This window comes from Dermacentor andersoni, chromosome 8, assembly GCF_023375885.2.
Source record: "Dermacentor andersoni chromosome 8, qqDerAnde1_hic_scaffold, whole genome shotgun sequence".
Classification (NCBI taxonomy): Eukaryota; Metazoa; Arthropoda; class Arachnida; order Ixodida; family Ixodidae; genus Dermacentor; species Dermacentor andersoni.
The window spans coordinates 70,490,533-70,507,850 of NC_092821.1; the positions used below are offsets into that span (position 1 = coordinate 70,490,533).

The following is a 17,318-nucleotide window of genomic DNA, read 5'->3' on the forward strand; positions in this document are numbered from 1 at the left end:
GATGTTTTAGAATGGGCCTGAACCCGAACCAAACTTCAACCAATGGGAATAACAGTTACCGGTTCGGCGCGAAAAGGTTCAATCATGCAGGATGCGAACGTATACGCTCCTACATAAACGAAATACTTATTTACATTCTAAATACATTCGAAATACTTATTTTCGGTAGGCACCCCTCACGAGGACATTGTTACGACTCTAATGTTGAGTTATGGGCTAGAATAGGGATGGACATAGGTACGTGCTGGTAACGATGCTGCCACCGCAGAAATGTTTCAGGGGCACCAAAGAATCACGAGTTCTGTTGAAGCAGCCACGGCGGAAGTTGGGCAACCGCCCTATTAATACTAGATAAACCGTACAATGCACCCGCCCGGCCACACGGAGCACAAGAAAGTGTCAGATGGAGCAAGGAGTGAGATGGAGGGCCAGCATCGGAGGTCGCCATTGCCGATGGAGGTGACATAGGCGGGGGTGGCTGTTTGTTCTAGGCAGCTAATGTTTCGAATAGAACCCTACGATAGCCGCGCTTAGCTTGTTTCAGAAGCGTTGCGCGGGGAGGAAAGAGAAGAGTGATAAGAGGAGAATTGGACTGTGCGGCTGACTTACACCGGTATGGGGTAGCGGCTGTGGCACCCGCGTTCCGTCCTTGGTGTGCCACGTGAGCGCAAGCTGTTCGGCGATATGTGGTGGCTCCAGTTTGTGCGATGGGATCGGCGATCAGTGGTGCTAAGGGCCGCAGGGTTGTAAGCGGAGGGGATGGAGGGAGCAGGGCAGGTGGTCGACGATGACGGGCAGTTGCGAAGGTAGACAGACATTCGTTGTCTACCTTCGATGGTAGTTGCGATGTAGATATTCCACCTGATGTTGCGTGTTAACCTGACGCAACCTGAATGTGTCTTTGGCCCGCTGTTTATGATTACGGTACACATCGGATATACGGTTCCAAGAATGGAATCCCGTTTGAAGAGAGAGAGAGACAAAAGGGAAGGAAAGACAGGGAGGTTAGCCAGTGTAAATACCGGCTGGCTACCCTGTGCTGGGGAAATGGATAAAGGGAATAAAAGGAGAAGGAAGAGCGAAGAAAAAAAAAAGACAAATGCACACAGTAACGCGATGTTACGCGCAAGAATAGTCAAAGGCGTTCGCACAAGTCACATGTCCTTAAGAATTTGAGCAAAGCCCTTAGGGCCTTGAGTGCCGAAACCCGTCTGGACCAGTGTCCTAGAACTTTCTCTTCAGTGAAGGGGCGATTGTCCAGTTTTTCGAGCACGGTTACGAGCACTTTTCTTTGCACATTGTAACGTGGACAGTCACAGAGGAGGCGCGCGATCGTCTCTTCGCAGCCGCAGGTGTCGCAAGCAGGGCTGTCGGCCATTCCAGTACGGAAGGAATAGGAGTTCGTGAATTCCATGCCGAGCCATAGGCGGCACAGAAGTGTTGCTTCCGCTCATGGCAACCCTGGTGGAAGACAGAGTTGCAAACTTGGATCCAATCTGTGAAGACGTGTGTTCGTGAATTCGCTGGTGTTCCACAGAGTTAGCGTAAGCTCGCGTGCGAGGGAGCGAAGACTTGTGGCTGCATCTGTTCTTGACAGCGGTATGGGTACTATCTGGGCACCATCATGGGCCGACCGGGCAGCGTCATCCGCACTGTCATTTCCCGAAATTCCGCAGTGACCCGGTATCCACTTGTAGATGATGCTGTGTCCCTTGTCGATTGCGTAATGGTGGAGTAGTCCGATGTCGGCGACTAATTGTACATTTGGTCCGTGGTTGAAAGGGGACAGCAGACACTGGAGAGCTGCCTTTGAATCACAAAAGATGGACCATGAATGTGGTGAATTGGGACCTGTAAACTCCAGAGCAGCACGGATAGCTGCGAGTTCTGCAGCCGTCGATGATGTAACGTGAGACGTCTTGAATTTGATAGTGACAGATTGAGCGGGAAGTACCACTGCTCCAGCTGAGCTATTACGGGAGACAGAACCGTCCGTGTAAACGTGAGTGCGTTCGTTGTGTTTTTCATGTAAGAATGAAAGGACGGTTTGTATGAGGGCGGTAGATGACATTTCCGTTTTCTTTTTGATGCCGGGAATAACAAGAAGGGCCTGGAGTGAATGCAGGCACCACATCGGTAGAGATGGCCGTGCTGCATGTGTGAAGTTTGACGGTAAACTTCCGTGGTTGGCGGCAATAATTCTGCTAAACGCTGAACGAGGTCGAGCGGCAGGAAGGGAGGTGAGATGATGCGATGGAGGTCGGGCAAAGTGCCTGATGTGCACCCGTAAGGAGTCGACATGAATATACGTATTGATAGGGTGGTCATGCGCGATGGCTATTGTTGCTGCCGTTGATGCACACCTCGGAAGGCCAAGACAAATTCTCAGAGCTTGAGCTTGTACAGATTGGAGGGCTCGGAGGTTGGTCTTACGGGTCCCACCTAGTACAGGTAAGTTGTAGCGTAGGATACCCAAGAACAGTGCGTTATAGAGTTGGAGCATTGCACTCACAGACGCACCCCATGACTTTCCTGCAAGAAATCTCAGCACGTCTGTTATCATCACTAGTTTCCTTTTAAGGTAAGAGACGTGAGGACTCCAGGAGAGGTTTCGATCTATTATTACTCCTAGAAAACGGCGCGTCTTCTCGTAGGCAATTGGCTGTCCATTAATTCTAACAACGTATTGTCTCATTGCTTTGCGCGTGAAAGCGACCATAGAGCACTTCTGGGAGGACACCTCCAAACCTCGTGCTCGAAGATAGCTGGATGTTAGTGTGGCCGCTTTTTGCAGTCTGGCGTTCACCTGTGGACGCGTCACTCGTGATGACCAAATGCATATATCGTCTGCATAGATCGACACATGGACGGATTGTGGAACGGTGTGAACCAGGTCGATGAGCACGAGGTTAAATAGAGTGGGACTCAAGACTCCGCCTTGTGGTACTCCGCGGTAGGTGTTGTGTTGTCATGATGCACCATCCTCTGTTTACACAAAGAATGACCTGTCTGTTAAGTAGCTAAATATTCATCGAAACACAAGTCCCCCTAGGCCGACATCGCCCAAGGCACCCAGGAGGGCTCGATGTGTTACGTTGTCATAAGCGCCTTTAACGTCCAGGAACATCACCGCTGACAGTCTCCTTAGGCTTTTTTCGTGTTGAACAGACGAGACAAGATCTATGACGTTGTCTAGTGAAGAACGTCCGCGTCGGAAGCCTGCCATAGCGTCAGGGTATATCTTGTAGTGTTCTAGATACCACTCTAGACGTGTCAGCACCATCCTCTCCATCACTTTTCCTAGACAGCTGGCCAGAGCAATGGGACGGTAAGACGCCACATCAAGGGGTGATTTACCTGGTTTGAGCAGAGGCACAAGGCGGCTGGACTTGCATGCAGCTGGAACCACTCCTTCCCGCCATGAATTGTTGTACGCCTCTAGAAGGGCATGCCGGGCTGTTTCACCGAGGTTGCCAAGAGCTGCGTAAGTCACCCCGTCAGGCCCAGGCGATGAGGAACGTCTACACGCTGCCAACGCCGCTTGTAACTCTTCGATGGAAAACAGATTATCCATACGAGAATCCCGCGAGATCGGAACGTCAAGGGGGTCATGTACGGGAAACGAGGATGGTAGACCCGCTACCCTTAAACAGAAATCCTCCGCTACGTCGATCTCTCGGCGACCTTGACTGAGAGCCAGGCATTTGAAAGGGTGGCATTGTGGTGATGTTCGAAGACCACGCACTGTTCTCCATATATGTGATAGGAGTTTATATGGATCAAGGGAATCACAAAAAAGTCTTCCATCTTGCAGACTGCAGGGAGTGTATCCGATGTAGAATCTTCTTCTGTATGCGTCTCGCCTCCCTTAGGTCGTAGATGGACTTGGTGCGCCTGTACCTCCGTTCTGCGCGACGACGAATTGCTCGAAGCCGCTCCAATTCTGCTTCGAATTCAGAAAATTTAGGAATAGGCCTAAAAACTCTTGTGGCTTCTCGAGCAGCGTCGTTAATGAGCTCCTCTATGTTGCCAGGTGGACATTGTTGCATATTTTGGCAATTCTTCTCCATGAGTAACTTGTATTTAGGCCAGTCGATGCGTTGAAGAACTGTGGTAGAGTGTGACTTGCGTATGCCATCGATTTTAACGTACGTTGGAACGTGGTCACTACCATGTGTTTTGTTGTCCGGAAACCATTTCACACTGGCACTGAGGCATCTTGATACAAAAGTCAAGTCCAGGCAGCTACTGTATGTCAATCCCCGCAGAAAAGTGGGACTGCCATCATTTGGGCAGCAGAGTTCATGGTCCGACGCGAAGGATAGTACACGTCTTCCTCGACAATCCATCTTCAAGCTTCCCCATAGCGGGTGATGCGCATTGAAATCGCCAGTAAGAATCCATGGTCCAGGTGTCGCTGCTAAAATTATACTTAGTCTTGCGTTGTCAAATCGACTCGAAGGTGAAATGTAGCCACCTACCAGCGTGAGTGAAACGTTCTTGCATTTTATAATCAAACATACGTACTGATTCTCGTCATCAGGTGCCACTGGGTGTGAAAGATAAGTGAAATCGCATCTGACGTAGACGATGACTTTGCTGCGCTCGGTATAGGTGGCAGACATGAAAGCTTCATATCCTGATAGGCGGAAGGCGCTCTCAATGTTTGGCTCACAAATGACAATGATTGGAAATTAGGGCTTGAAAACAAACGGACTAAAGTCCGAAATGCGGGATTTAAGGCCTCTGGCATTCCACTGGAAGAGGAACGCTTCCTTGACTTCTTTAAGGAAGTAGTGCTGAGCAGCAGCCACGGTGCTTCTCAAGACCGGACAGTACCGGATTCAGAGCACTCAGTACTTCAAGTGCACCTCGAGCAACCGGAGTGTGTATGGCAGTCAGTAGTACTCGTAGCGTGTTCATAAGGACCCGTATCATGGTGACGACTTGTTTGTCGTCTTCTACACTGCTGCCAGAAGCTGAAGCATAATTCGGCGAGCGTGCTACATCTTGCTGCTCCGCTGGTTCGTCTAGCCTTGGCAACGGCGGCCACTCCTGACATGAGGCAATGTTATTCGGGCCTTTCTGTTTAGGAACCTCGTTGCTAGTATAGCTAGTTTTCTGTGGAAGTTTGTGGACTGTCAGTGGACGCGGTGCATCCTTAGCAATAGCAGTGGGTTTCCTAGATCTCCGGCGATGTGAACGCCGATGTCGCACTTTAGCGGCAGCCTCCCTGTGTGACGAACTATCTCTGACCATTTGCCTACAGACTTTAAGCTCATCTTGCTGCTCCGCTGGTTCGTCTAGCCTTGGCAACGGCGGCCACTCCTCGCATGAGGCAATGTTATTTGGGACTTTCTGTTTAGGAACCTCGTTGCTAGTATTGCTAGTTTTCTGTGGAAGTTTGTGAACTGTCAGTGGACGTGGTGCATTCTTAGCAATAGCAGTGGGTTTCCTAGATCTCTTTTTTGCAGAAATCTTTTTGTTAGAAATCAAGTACTCTTTTATTCCTTGCGTATCTAAACCTTCTTGCATGAGTGTAAAATTCACTTTTCAAATACCTTGCGCCAAGTTGAGTAAAAAGAATTCTTTTCAGTGATATGAAAAAGCTAGCAGGGAGACTTCTTTTTTAACTCAATATAAGCATTACAACATAACAGAGAAATTTATTGCGCGTGTAGCTGCAGGGAGTACCAAACGATCATTGCCCAAAAAATTGCGAGACAGAAGCAATGCGTCACATGATATTTGAATCTTTAGAAGAGCGGCAAATTGGGCGAATTGGTGGTTTTTCATATGGGCTAAAACCAACGCTACCGACATAAGACAAAGAAAGAGAGCGAGGACACACGCATCACTGTCGTGCGCGGCACACATACATCCATTGGCCTCAACTCGACGCTACACAAAGCTGCTGAATATTGCTGGCCGGACCCTTCCTTGAAAACAGATAGTCACTTACCTGGGGCTCGTCATTGACCACCAGCTTACGTGGATTCCTGCAGCCATGGCCGCCACTTCCAAGGTGCGCCGGGTGCACGGAGCTGACAGCAAGCTGCAGCAACGTGGCCGTGGTTGATACAATTAATGGGCGATCCGGCTGAACCAAGCCGCAGTAACATTCTTGTTGCTGTGTGCCCTCCCATTGGTCAACCTCACACCAGCGAGGAGAGTAGCAGGAAGGACTGTAGAGAGCATCCGGGGGATCAGGAGCATCCTGGGGATCCCGATGCACTCATGGGTTCCTGCAGCACTGGAAGATGGTGGTGAATGGCCGCTCTGGCTGAGGATGCTTGAAGGAGCCCTGGGGCTCATCGAGTGCCTTCATCGTGCTCCGGATGGCGGACCCCTACTGACCAGACTCCGCAGCCAACCGTCGTCACGGATGGGATGCCTGTGCCTGCTGTATCAGCAGGTGAGCACATACTCACCTATGGCAGTCGCCCTGCCCCCACCACCCCAATGACCAGCGGACGTCCACCTCTTGTTCAATGGGGTGTCTAAACAACGGGCACCAGATGACGCAGTGTAGCAGGCTGCATCCTGCAAGCTCCATGAGCAGCTGGAGGGAAGGCTGCTGGTCTTCACAGATGAATCAGTCCTGACCAACGGATCGGCCACCGGAGCCTGCACCATCGCGGCAGAACTAGCGTGGCTCCATCTAGGTGCCGACGTCCTGGATGAGGATCCTCCTGGGCAACGGGTGGCAGTGCTCTGCGACTCGAAGCCAGTGCCCATGATCATTAACCCCCGCCGATCAGTGCTTACCTGGGGCCTGGCTCATCTCCAAGTTCTCAGCTTTGGCTGCCGCTGAGTTCTCCATCTTCTTTCTCTGGCTGCTTTCCCACCTGAGAATAGCCGGTAATGACGAAGCGGACACCTTTATTGCCAAAGCATATTCACTATCCTGAAGTGCCGCTCACACAAGCAGTAGTTGCCTCTGATTTTTCGAGGCAGCGCCTGAAAAAACTGCTTACAACCATCCACCCGGATGCCCAAGTGGCCAACGGCAGGGGCCCCAGGCCACTTCTGGAGGGTGGCCTTACCAGGAGGGAACGCTCGACGCTACTTCAACTCCGCACGGGCTGCACCTGGACGGCGGTGTGGTTACAAGACAAAGGACGCTCCACCTCACCGACCTGCGGACGTTGCGACGATACCGAGAACCTTGACCACCTTCTTGGTGCCTGCCTTGCGCTGGCACAGGAACGCTGAAGGGTCATCATTGTCTACAGGTAACAGGGCCTACTTGCTGCAACAACCAGTGACCTCTTGTTTCTGCACCCCCGCCCCCCTTCCGCATCCGAACTCTCCACAGCCTCTTGGAATTCTTGGAGGCGAAGAGAATCACAGCTTACCGATAAGCGCACGCAACCCGCCGGCCGCTGCCTTCATCATCGGCTTCATCCAAGAACGGACAAGACTCCTGCTGCTTATCCATTTGTTCCCTTCTTCGCGTGTTTATTTCCCACTTCTCATGACGCTGCGCCGTGCTCCCTATTGGGCTGCAGAAATAAGCGTCATTTCCCACATTAAACCTCTACTATTACTACTACTACTGTACACACCAGCGTCGTTTGTCCCCACTCTCTTTGTCCTGTGTCGGTAGCGCTCTGTTACAAAGAAGCTGTTAGCCTCTCATTGGTCGGCATTTTTCGAGTCGATCTGTGCGTAAAAATGTGGGCCGATCCCGGAGGTAATGCAATACCGGGCCGACACCTCAGCGGCGGGACGCAGGTTTGAAGCTCTTAGCAAAAGGGATCAATATCTTTGTAATCACGCATACATGTAAAACACCACATGTTTCAATAAAAACAAGAACAAAACAAGCATCCGAACCACATAATTGAAGGCAAGGCTCTCCTGATAACAATGCGAAGCACGTAACGCTTCCCACACACGTTCTCTCGTAAAGATTACTGTCCGCTACCTGAGAGCAGCGGCCCGCTAACTGGCCTCTACTCTCGCCACTACTTGCTCCAGGCGCTTACGCCGCATCTCCCACACGCCCGATCGCTAACCTCTACTAACTTGGCGCCTCCTCTCGTCCTTCCACTCGCCGATACGAGTGCGCGCCACAGATACACCTGCCCGGTTGTGCTAGATGCGCTATGTGTCGCGTGGGCCTCTACTTGCAGACACAACAATGAGCCCTCAAAATTATCAAGCTGAAGACGAGCGTAAGAACGCAAATGCTCTGCAGAGACGGCAGAGGCATGCGATGCGTACAGAAGCAGCGAGGTAGGAGGCAAAGCGACGGGCCGATGACATACGTAGGTTCGTGGAGCACGAGCTATAATAAAAGCGACGCGCGGCCAACGAACAGCGGCACGCTGAGGGACAAGTCGCTCAACAGGCCGTCGAGATCAAGCTGCGCCGATTGGAGGACCGGCGCTTTCGGAACGCAGACGCATGCTTTGAAAAGAACTTCGTCGAAGACGAATTTGGTGTCGGGTTCAGCGTCTGTGACCGCCTGTAGTTCCAGTTGTACGTCGTCACGGCGTGGCCGCGGGTGAATTCGGCGGCCCTCGACTGAGCGCTTCCCCGGGAATACGTGGATTCGTTCGGCCTTTGCGCCACGTGCAGGGGATAAATGCTTCGCACTAACTGAGATAATAACTGAGCATGATCTGTTCCGTAATGTTTTAGCTTGTTTTTGTTCCGTAAAGTTTTAGTTTTGTTTTAGTCAGGCTCACTGCTTTCTTGAGTATTGTAATCATATATATTTTTCTTCTGTTTTAGATCTTTCGTTCGTCCACTTAGGATAGCAGTTTCTCTTAATCGACCTCTTGCCCAATTTATGGCCTATACGCCTAGTAGATACGCGCCATAAATGCGAGCCGTCGTTATCATCATCATAGATTGTGAGCCAGCGCTGTCCGTGTGTGATTCTAGCTTTTGCTTGTCTTTTATGCTGAATTTTCAGAGATGCACATCACTGTGAGGTTGTAGCTCTTTGGAAGGAGAAGCACTACCTTCGTGAAGAGTAAACTGGCTACGCACGCCTTTACCTTAAATGCCGTTTGGCTGCGCGGTGCGATTCCCGTGGTGTACTTAGCACACCATGTCCTTGGATGGCGACGGCAATATTTTTATCATTGCCAAGGGCATTGGAGCTTGCAGCATTGAGCTTGCGCCATGTAGCCTGTGGCCTGCATGACAACTGTATGTAAGCTAAAGCCGGTATACTTTTGACTTAGACTGTAGATAGGGACGCTGTGTTCGTTGCTTCTATCAATAACCTAAGACTCATCGAGGGTTACTTCGCAGCAATTCGTCATATAGCTGGTCCTAAATTTGGGTGGCCTTGGTCAGCCCCCTGGTAGTGGGACGAGGGGTGAAGACGTAGGGGGAGGATTGACAGGGGAAATGCACTCTCGGAGAATGTGGTTCAGAATGGGCCATACGGAATGCGGATAGGCTTATCTCCAGCCCTGATGTTTCGAGAGCTTCTTTTTCGAGCTTTGTCACCTTAGCTATTTGTCCAATAGGCCATATTCACACTATCAATCCGGTGATAGACAAATGTGCGGAATATAACCAACCGTTATATATAGCTTTCATTGATTACAAGAAAGGGTTTGATTCAGTCGAAACAGGAGGTATTCAGAGACCTGGATAGGGAAGAATTGGGGATAAGAGTTAATGGAGAATACCTTAGTAACTTGCGATTCGCTGATGATATTGCCTTGCTTAGTAACTCAGGGGACCAATTGCAATGCATGCTCACTGATCTGGAGAGGCCAAGCAGAAGGGTGGGTCTAAATATTATCCTGTAAAAAGCTAAGGTAAGGTTTAACCGTCTCGGAAGAGAACAGCAGTTTACGATAGGTAGTGAGGCGCTGGACGTGGTAAGGGAATATATCTACTTAGGGCAGGGAGTGACCGCGGATCCAATCATGAGACTGAAATAATCAGAAGAATAAGAATAGGCTGGGGTGCGTTTGGCAGGCATTCTCAGATCATGAACAGCAGGTTGCCATTATCCCCCAAGAGAAAAGTGTTTAACAGCTCTGTATTACCAGTACTCACGTACGGGGCAGAAACCTGGAGGCTTACGAAAATAGTTCTACTTAAATTGAGGACGTCGCAACGAGCTATGGAAAGAAGAATGATGGGTGTAACGTTAAGGGATAACAAAAGAGCAGATTGGGTGAGGGAACCAGCCCGAGTTAATGACATCTTAGTTGAAATCGAGAAAAAGAAATGGGCATGGGCAGGACATATAATCAGGAGGCAAGATAACCGATAGTCTTTAAGGGTTACGGACTGGATTCCAAGGGAAGGAAAGCGTAGCAGGGGGTGGCAGAAAGTTAGGTGGGTGGATGAGATTAAGAAGTTTGTGGGGACGATATGGCCACAATTAGTATATAACCGGGGTAGTTGGAGAAGTATGGGAGAGGCCTTTGCCCTACAGTGGGCGTAACCAGGCTGATGATGATGATTTGTCCGGGTGACGGTCATTGTGCTGTTGGCACGGCTTTTCGCAGAGCTGGTGATGAGCAAAGCCTACAACGAAGAAAGAAGTCCACTTGAGGATGACATCTGCAGGTGAGGAGAGGTGTTCGGTATACCTGCGGATATCGTTGGGGTCTGAGAAAGAATGCGGCTGCGCAAGGAGTCACGTGTTCACCGCATCCACCCACACAGAAGATGTTGCCACGGATGTACGCTGGTCCATTGTCTTCGTGTTTGATGAAGCTTTGAGGCTTAGGTACGAGGCATTCCACAAAAATGGTGCCGTCCTGATGAGCCTGTGCTACGTGCCTGCTTTCGACATGGAGCGGTGGAGGCGAGAAGGAGGGCTGGTATGTATACGACGAGGTGTAATGCGATGCGAAATAATGCTGATTATTTAGTTTGTCAGATTAAATATCGGTTTTCAGAACGACTAGACCACTATGAAGTGGAAGTTTGGCGGCAACGTCTTTTAAAATAGAGAAATAATTAATGCAGGAAACCAAAATAAATTGGAAGATTATGGTGGAATACGAAGAGAGCTTAATAGTTTAAACGACGTGGATGAAGCGTTATTGTAGCTGTAGCCAACCAAAATTTTTCCATTGGCCCAGGAACGCACCTACAACGGCTACTAAAATAAAAGAACAAACACAATATTGTTCGGTAGTGGTATGAACTTTCCACAAAGGAGGAAAGCACATTTCACTCTCTCATGTTAGCACAAGCATTCCACTGCTTTGCGAATGCACACAAATGAAACCGTACACGCGCCAAGTGCATCACTTTCTCACAGATTTCAAAGACATTAAGAGGCCTAGAGATGAATAACTCCACCTCTTGTTCGCCGGTGATGCGGAAATGATGATCCTCGCTGCATGGTCTATGGTCAGCCTTACTGTGGTGTGAAAAGTATAGGTACGTACGTTGCAGCATTACAGCAGCAAAATTGCTTACAACGTATATTTTTTTTGCGCGAACTTTTTCTTTTGCCCCATACCAGGCACTTTAATAGAGGTAGGTAGGTTGCTGTCTCTCCTCGCTCCATAATAAGAAAGTTCAGGTGTTTGATGTTGGGATAAGGATCTCTGGCGCTAAGCAGAGCAGCCCGACGCTCTAGCCTTTAGGCCACGACCCCACGCTTGCTTCGCTCGTGCCAACGCCAGCTTGCTCTTCGAGACGACAGGCGCGTGCGTCATGTCACGTAGCACGAACTACAGCCCATGTGCGTGCGCAATTTCCGTTCGGCCACAGACTTTTCGGCCATCTCCCTTGCGTCACGTGTCACCATTCTTCGCTGGTGGCATAAAACGCTTTGAACCACTTGGTGAGGCACCGCCACCTTCACCAGCGCTCCATATTCGCCAGTCCCTTCTTCGTAGCAGACCGACACAATTACGCTACGCAACATTCTACCGCCTTCGAGATCGACCAGTGTCCAAGAAAGGAGCAGGTTGTAACGTTTCTTCCCGGAGTAAAAAAAGAAAAAACAATGTCGTAGTGCCGTCGCCGTGATTCAATCGTCATTGTCTTGCAGCTCTCGTCACACACGGGATCGCGTTGGTTCTTCTAGTAACTCTTCGACGAACGCCAAACGGTGCTTGTCGGTCAGCTACCTGAAAAATGCTACGCACAACATCGTTTCCCACGGCGCGTAAGATTTGCCCAATTTGTTGCTGACTTGGAAGGTATTGAGACAACTGAGCACGCAAGAGCGCTGTCAATACCGGTATTCACGTCTAATTATCTGCTGTAAAATTTTACCACCATGTTATCACCCACGGCAACTGTATCAGGCCTCCGGTCTAGGTGATCTATGATGCCATTCTCGAGCTCTGTTATTATACCTTACAATTCTAGCACATAAAGGTAGCACTATCGAAATGCTGTGTCTTCATTCGTCTGTGATAGTTCATCCTAACCAAATTATTGTTTAAGTCTTAAGGGTCCCATTCGGGCTATTACATTGAGAGCGATACAAAGAAACATGCATAAAACATGGCAGCGTTAACATGTAGAACAACAAGTCATTTCATAACATGCAAGTGAACGTAAGTGGCGTAACTTTGAAAAGTAATTTTTTAATAGAACTGTCAGTAGTTGCTAGAACTTGAAGTTGACTATTCTCATTTGCTAAAAAGAAACAAATTAACGTACTGTTGCTCTGGTCTGAAGCTGCTCACATAAGGAGTCGCCAGGTTTTCATTAGTCATGCGCCAATACATGATTCGTCAGATTGGTGCCGAGAAAAAGTTTGTCTTGCGATTGTGTGACACAAGGCTGCCAGCTTTAATGAAGGTGGCGTGTTCTTTCTTGTTCCGTGTGCGTCTTTACTGACTTCAGCTGAAGTGCGTCGGATGATGACCGAGCACTTGTTCTGTGTGCAACTTCTATCAGGCTTTGAAGCTTTTGTATTCTGTATGCGATTACGAAATCAGAGATGAAAATGTGTTCGTTGTAATAAAGTAATGATGAACGTCGAGGCGCACATTTGTTGCAGTGAGAATATTTAGGTGGTGCTTGTTGTTTTATTGCGATATTCCGTGGAGAACAAAGCCGCTAACCAGGGCATCTATTCAGTACAGCCAATACAGTACCGTACAACCAGTACAGCGACAACTTTCTGTTACAGTGGAGCCACAACTACGTGGGCGGCGCTTCCGTAGTGTTACTACAAGTATCGAAATTGAGGTTTTGCCGGCGTTTTCAGTTTTGGTATTACGAGCGCGTTCAAAGCATGAGCGTTGTTGCTTTTTTGTATGTCTTTTCGCATGGGCCCTCTTGCTGTATCAATACTATAGGTAAAACGGCGCCAAATTCAATAGGATATTTATAATCTTTATCATAAGCGAACATTGTAATATAACGTAATATTGAGGGTGAAGAAACAATAGCTGTAATTGCTAGCGCAGCTCTTTTCGTGAACACGTTACTTCAATGTGTCCTCTGAGTTTACGCTTAGTCGCACGCTTTTGGACTACATGTACAAGCACGCGCAGTGCTTTGCGATAATGTCCTAGGGAAAGATACAATGTTTTCTATAGCGTAGGAGCGTAGGAAATACTCTTACTCAAGAAAGCGTTCATACTTTTTTGGGATACCGTGGACCAGACCAGAATTGTTCAATTACAAGTCCGGCGTAAAGCAGAATTTCATGTGATACAAGGTTGGAGTTTTTGGTTTTCGGCTTTCGGGGATACAAAATCTTTCGTAAGATTTCGAGTGGTTGGCAGGAGACGCGTCGGTATTGCGGGCACGCTATTTTCGAACAATGGAAAGAAGACTATCGATTAGACATAAGCGTGTCTGGTGCTACAAGCAAAACTTTTTCGAAAGTGATGGCAACCCCGAACAACCTCTGTCAACCTCTGCAATCCTGGCAACCTCTGTCATCGCAAACCTCCAGAAGCATTTTCTCCTGCACATGCTTGCGCAGTATCTCGCGAAATTAAGAACATCCGCGACAGTGAACGACCAAAAATACAACCCAGTCGGCCGTATTACTTATGAAGTCAGCGGTACCTTTTTTAAGTACTTTTTGTAATTGCAGTTGCGCTTTCACTGTTGGCAGGCTGCCAGCTTTCACAGACCAGGTTGCCGGTATGAAGGTGGCTGGTCATTGCAACCACTGCGGATTTGCACTCGCGCTGCGCCGTAATCGTATGCTGCCAATGAAAGGTGCCGCAACAGACCGCTGTCTCGATTTGCTTCCAATGAATTCAAGTGACCTTACGGGAAATCGCTGCTGTTTGCTTAAACCCAATGGCGCCATCTCTATTTATAGGACCAGGAAAACCAAATATGGACATCAGAGAGCCAGAACACAAGGAAGAGCAAGAAATGGAAACCCTTTTTGTGCCGAGCTTTTACAGCAGAGCTATTATATGCTAGATTGCAGCGGATCGCTGGGTGCGTATACATCGGAAGCTTGGAAAAAGTTATGGAGTTTTACGTGCCAAAATCACTTACTGATGATGAGGCGCGCCGTAGGAAGTTTTGACCACCTGGGGTTTTAACGGGCACCTAAATCTAAGTACATGGGTGTTTTCGCATTTCGCCCCCATATAAATTTGGCCGCCGTGGCCGGGATTCAATCCCGTGACCTCGTGCTCAGGAGCCTAACAGCATAGCCACTGAGCAACCACGGCGGGTACCGAAAGCGTAGAGCGAAAATGCCCTAGCCTCGATGCAAAGCAAAAGCGTATCGCCGGTGTACTCTCTCCACTCACCAACGGTGGGGCGTCCGTACATGGCGCTATAATGAAGTCTACCTACTACCGAAATAATAATATATAAAATAAAACGACAACGGCAAACTGAAAATAGTCGTAAGGTAAACTGGGGACGTGGTAAAACAAATGATTGCGGACCTTAACAGAGAGAGTGCAAGAGTGGGGTTTAAGATTAACATGCAGAAGACAAAGATAACGATAAGTAGCCGGGCAAGGGAATAAGAGTTCGGGATCGCCAGTCAGCCTCTAGACTAGGCGAAGGAGTCCGTTTACGCAGGTTAATTACTCACAGGGGAACCTGATCATGAGAAGAAAATTCCCAGCATAATAAGAATGGGTTGGAGCGCATATGGCCGACATCGTTATATCCTGACTAGAAGCTTATCGCTATCACTGAAAATAAAGGTGTAAAGTCAATGCATTCTGCCGGTGCTAACACATGGGGCAGAAACTTAGAGATTGACAAAGAAGCTTGAGAACAAATTAGGGACCCCTCGAAGAGCGATGGAACGAAGAATGTTATGCGTAACGTTCAGATACAGGAAGATTAGAGAGTAAACGGGGACAGCCGATATTCTAATCGACCTTACTACAAAAAGATTGAGCTGGGCAGACCATGTAGCGCGTAGGTTAGATAACCGGTGGACCATTAGGGTTACAGAACGAGTGCCAAGAGAAGGGAAGCGCAGTCGAGTGTGGCAGAAAGCTAAGTAGGGTGATGGAATTAAGAAATTAGCAGGCGCCAGTTAGAATCGTTTGGCGCAGGGCAAGAGCAATTGGACACCGCAGGGAGAGGTCTTCGCGCTGCAGTGGTAATAACATAAGCTTATGCTGCGGCTGATGATGTGTCTCCTTGGCTGGCGACGTCACGCACTGCATAGGCGTGTTAACCCATTTGTGTTCCGGTGGTGTAATATACAGGCCGCGTATTTTGCAGACCGAGGAAGAACAGGATGCTTACGAAGAGCGACGGCGTGAGCAGAAGCGGGAATTGGCGCGAAGGGGGCGGAAGGCTGCTAACGCCGAGTCTACCATAGCGACCACCGAGCTATATTTACCTTATTGATCAAATAATAAAGACGGCGGAAAATGACAATTCATGTGGTATGGTATGGTAGGATGAACTTTATAAATGTCCTGAAGATCAACCCTTAGTTTGACGCAGGCGGCTCCCACGTCGGGACAGTAAGGTTTAACCTTACCGCCGTATCGTGGGCCTTCTGGACGGCCTGTACTTGATCGAAAAGAACTCCACTGTGTAGGACTCGCCGCCACCAGTCTCTCTCCTTGTCACAGTCTGTGAAAGACACAGGACACTGCCAAAGCATGTGATCCAGAGTAATGATGTCATTACACTTCTCGCATTTGATTGGTACCTCTCTTTCTGGATATAGCTTGTTAATAATGTTTGGACTTAGATAAGTTCTTGTCTGCAACAATCTCAGAGTCACCGCTTGAGCTCTATTGAGCTTCGCGTGTGGCATCGGGAGTTACCTTCTGTTCATGTAGTAATGCCTCGTCAGCATTCATGTGGTGTGTGTCTTTATTTAAATCAATATAATTTTGTCACCTTATATACTGCCCCACAGGTCATCCACCTTCGCATAGTAATATGGCCCTGAGTGTATTATTGATTACGAAAAAAATGTTTAGAAGAGAAAGCAAGAATAAATAGTATGTTTTGTCTTACGCTGCGCAGTCTACAGATGTTTACATTCACGAACTAGATGGAGGCGCACAGCATTATAAGTGTGCTTCGGCTCCATAGCTTTGACTATGCTGCCACAGAAAGCTGTCGGAGCCCTTACCTTCAGTGGTTAAACGGGGAGGGGAGGGGCTACAGCGCTAGCCAAGCGATCGACCTCAACACCTAAGCAATCATACGCTATAATGCTCAAAGATGTCATGCGATGGCACATTCCGCAAGGATGGATGATGTTAGAAGAGCACGCCTGCGACAAAGTCGCCCATTACTGATTGGAGCGTAGCTTTATATGGCTAGGGTACCATAGAATCTTTGTGTACGCATACAAAAACAATCAGCACCAATGACTGATACACCCGTTCTAAGGAAAAAAAAATACAATGGCTGTAGCCCCGTAATGCAGAGGCTACAAGCACTCAGCAAAGTGAAGCGAAGATTGCTTACATTCTGTCTAATCATGCATGCAACATACAGAACAGCATGTCGAAAACTGTTATCATCAATGCCTCACACCGCCCTAAGCAATGGCTCATACCAGAGTAAGGAAGGAAGGAAGAAAAACAAGAGGTGAAAGGTAGAGAGGTTAACCAGATTAAGCGTCCGGTTAGATACTACACAGAGGGAAAGATAAGAAAGCAAGAGAAGATAAAAAAGGAGCTCATCAGTTGGCACATTCTATGGTTCTTCAATGAGGCCTGTTTCCTGTAAAAACCACACTAGCGCTTTTAAAGCAGTTCGAGCCGATGTCAGCTGGGACCAGAGTCCAAGAATTATGTTTACCTAAGGGGGCGGTTGCCAGTCCTGTCGAGCGTGGTGCTGAGGACTCCTCTTTGTGCATCGAAACGACAAGCACGCAGAACGTGCGGTATTGTCCCTTTGCAGCGATAAGAAGGCAAAAGATACAATGACTCATAGCCCCGTAA

The 17,318-nt window shown here is 48.6% G+C and overlaps 1 protein-coding gene and 1 long non-coding RNA gene across 2 annotated transcripts in view; both read left to right on the forward strand.

Annotated features, from left to right (window-relative positions):
- LOC129386796 (uncharacterized) overlaps window positions 1-17,318 on the forward strand; it is a 111,995-nt gene that overhangs the window by 46,447 nt on the left and 48,230 nt on the right. The window lies entirely within an intron of this gene.
- Window positions 10,496-15,770, forward strand: LOC140212898 (uncharacterized). The gene is made up of 3 exons (XR_011889870.1): window positions 10,496-10,551; window positions 14,243-14,367; window positions 15,628-15,770. It is a non-coding gene; the product is annotated as an uncharacterized lncRNA (long non-coding RNA).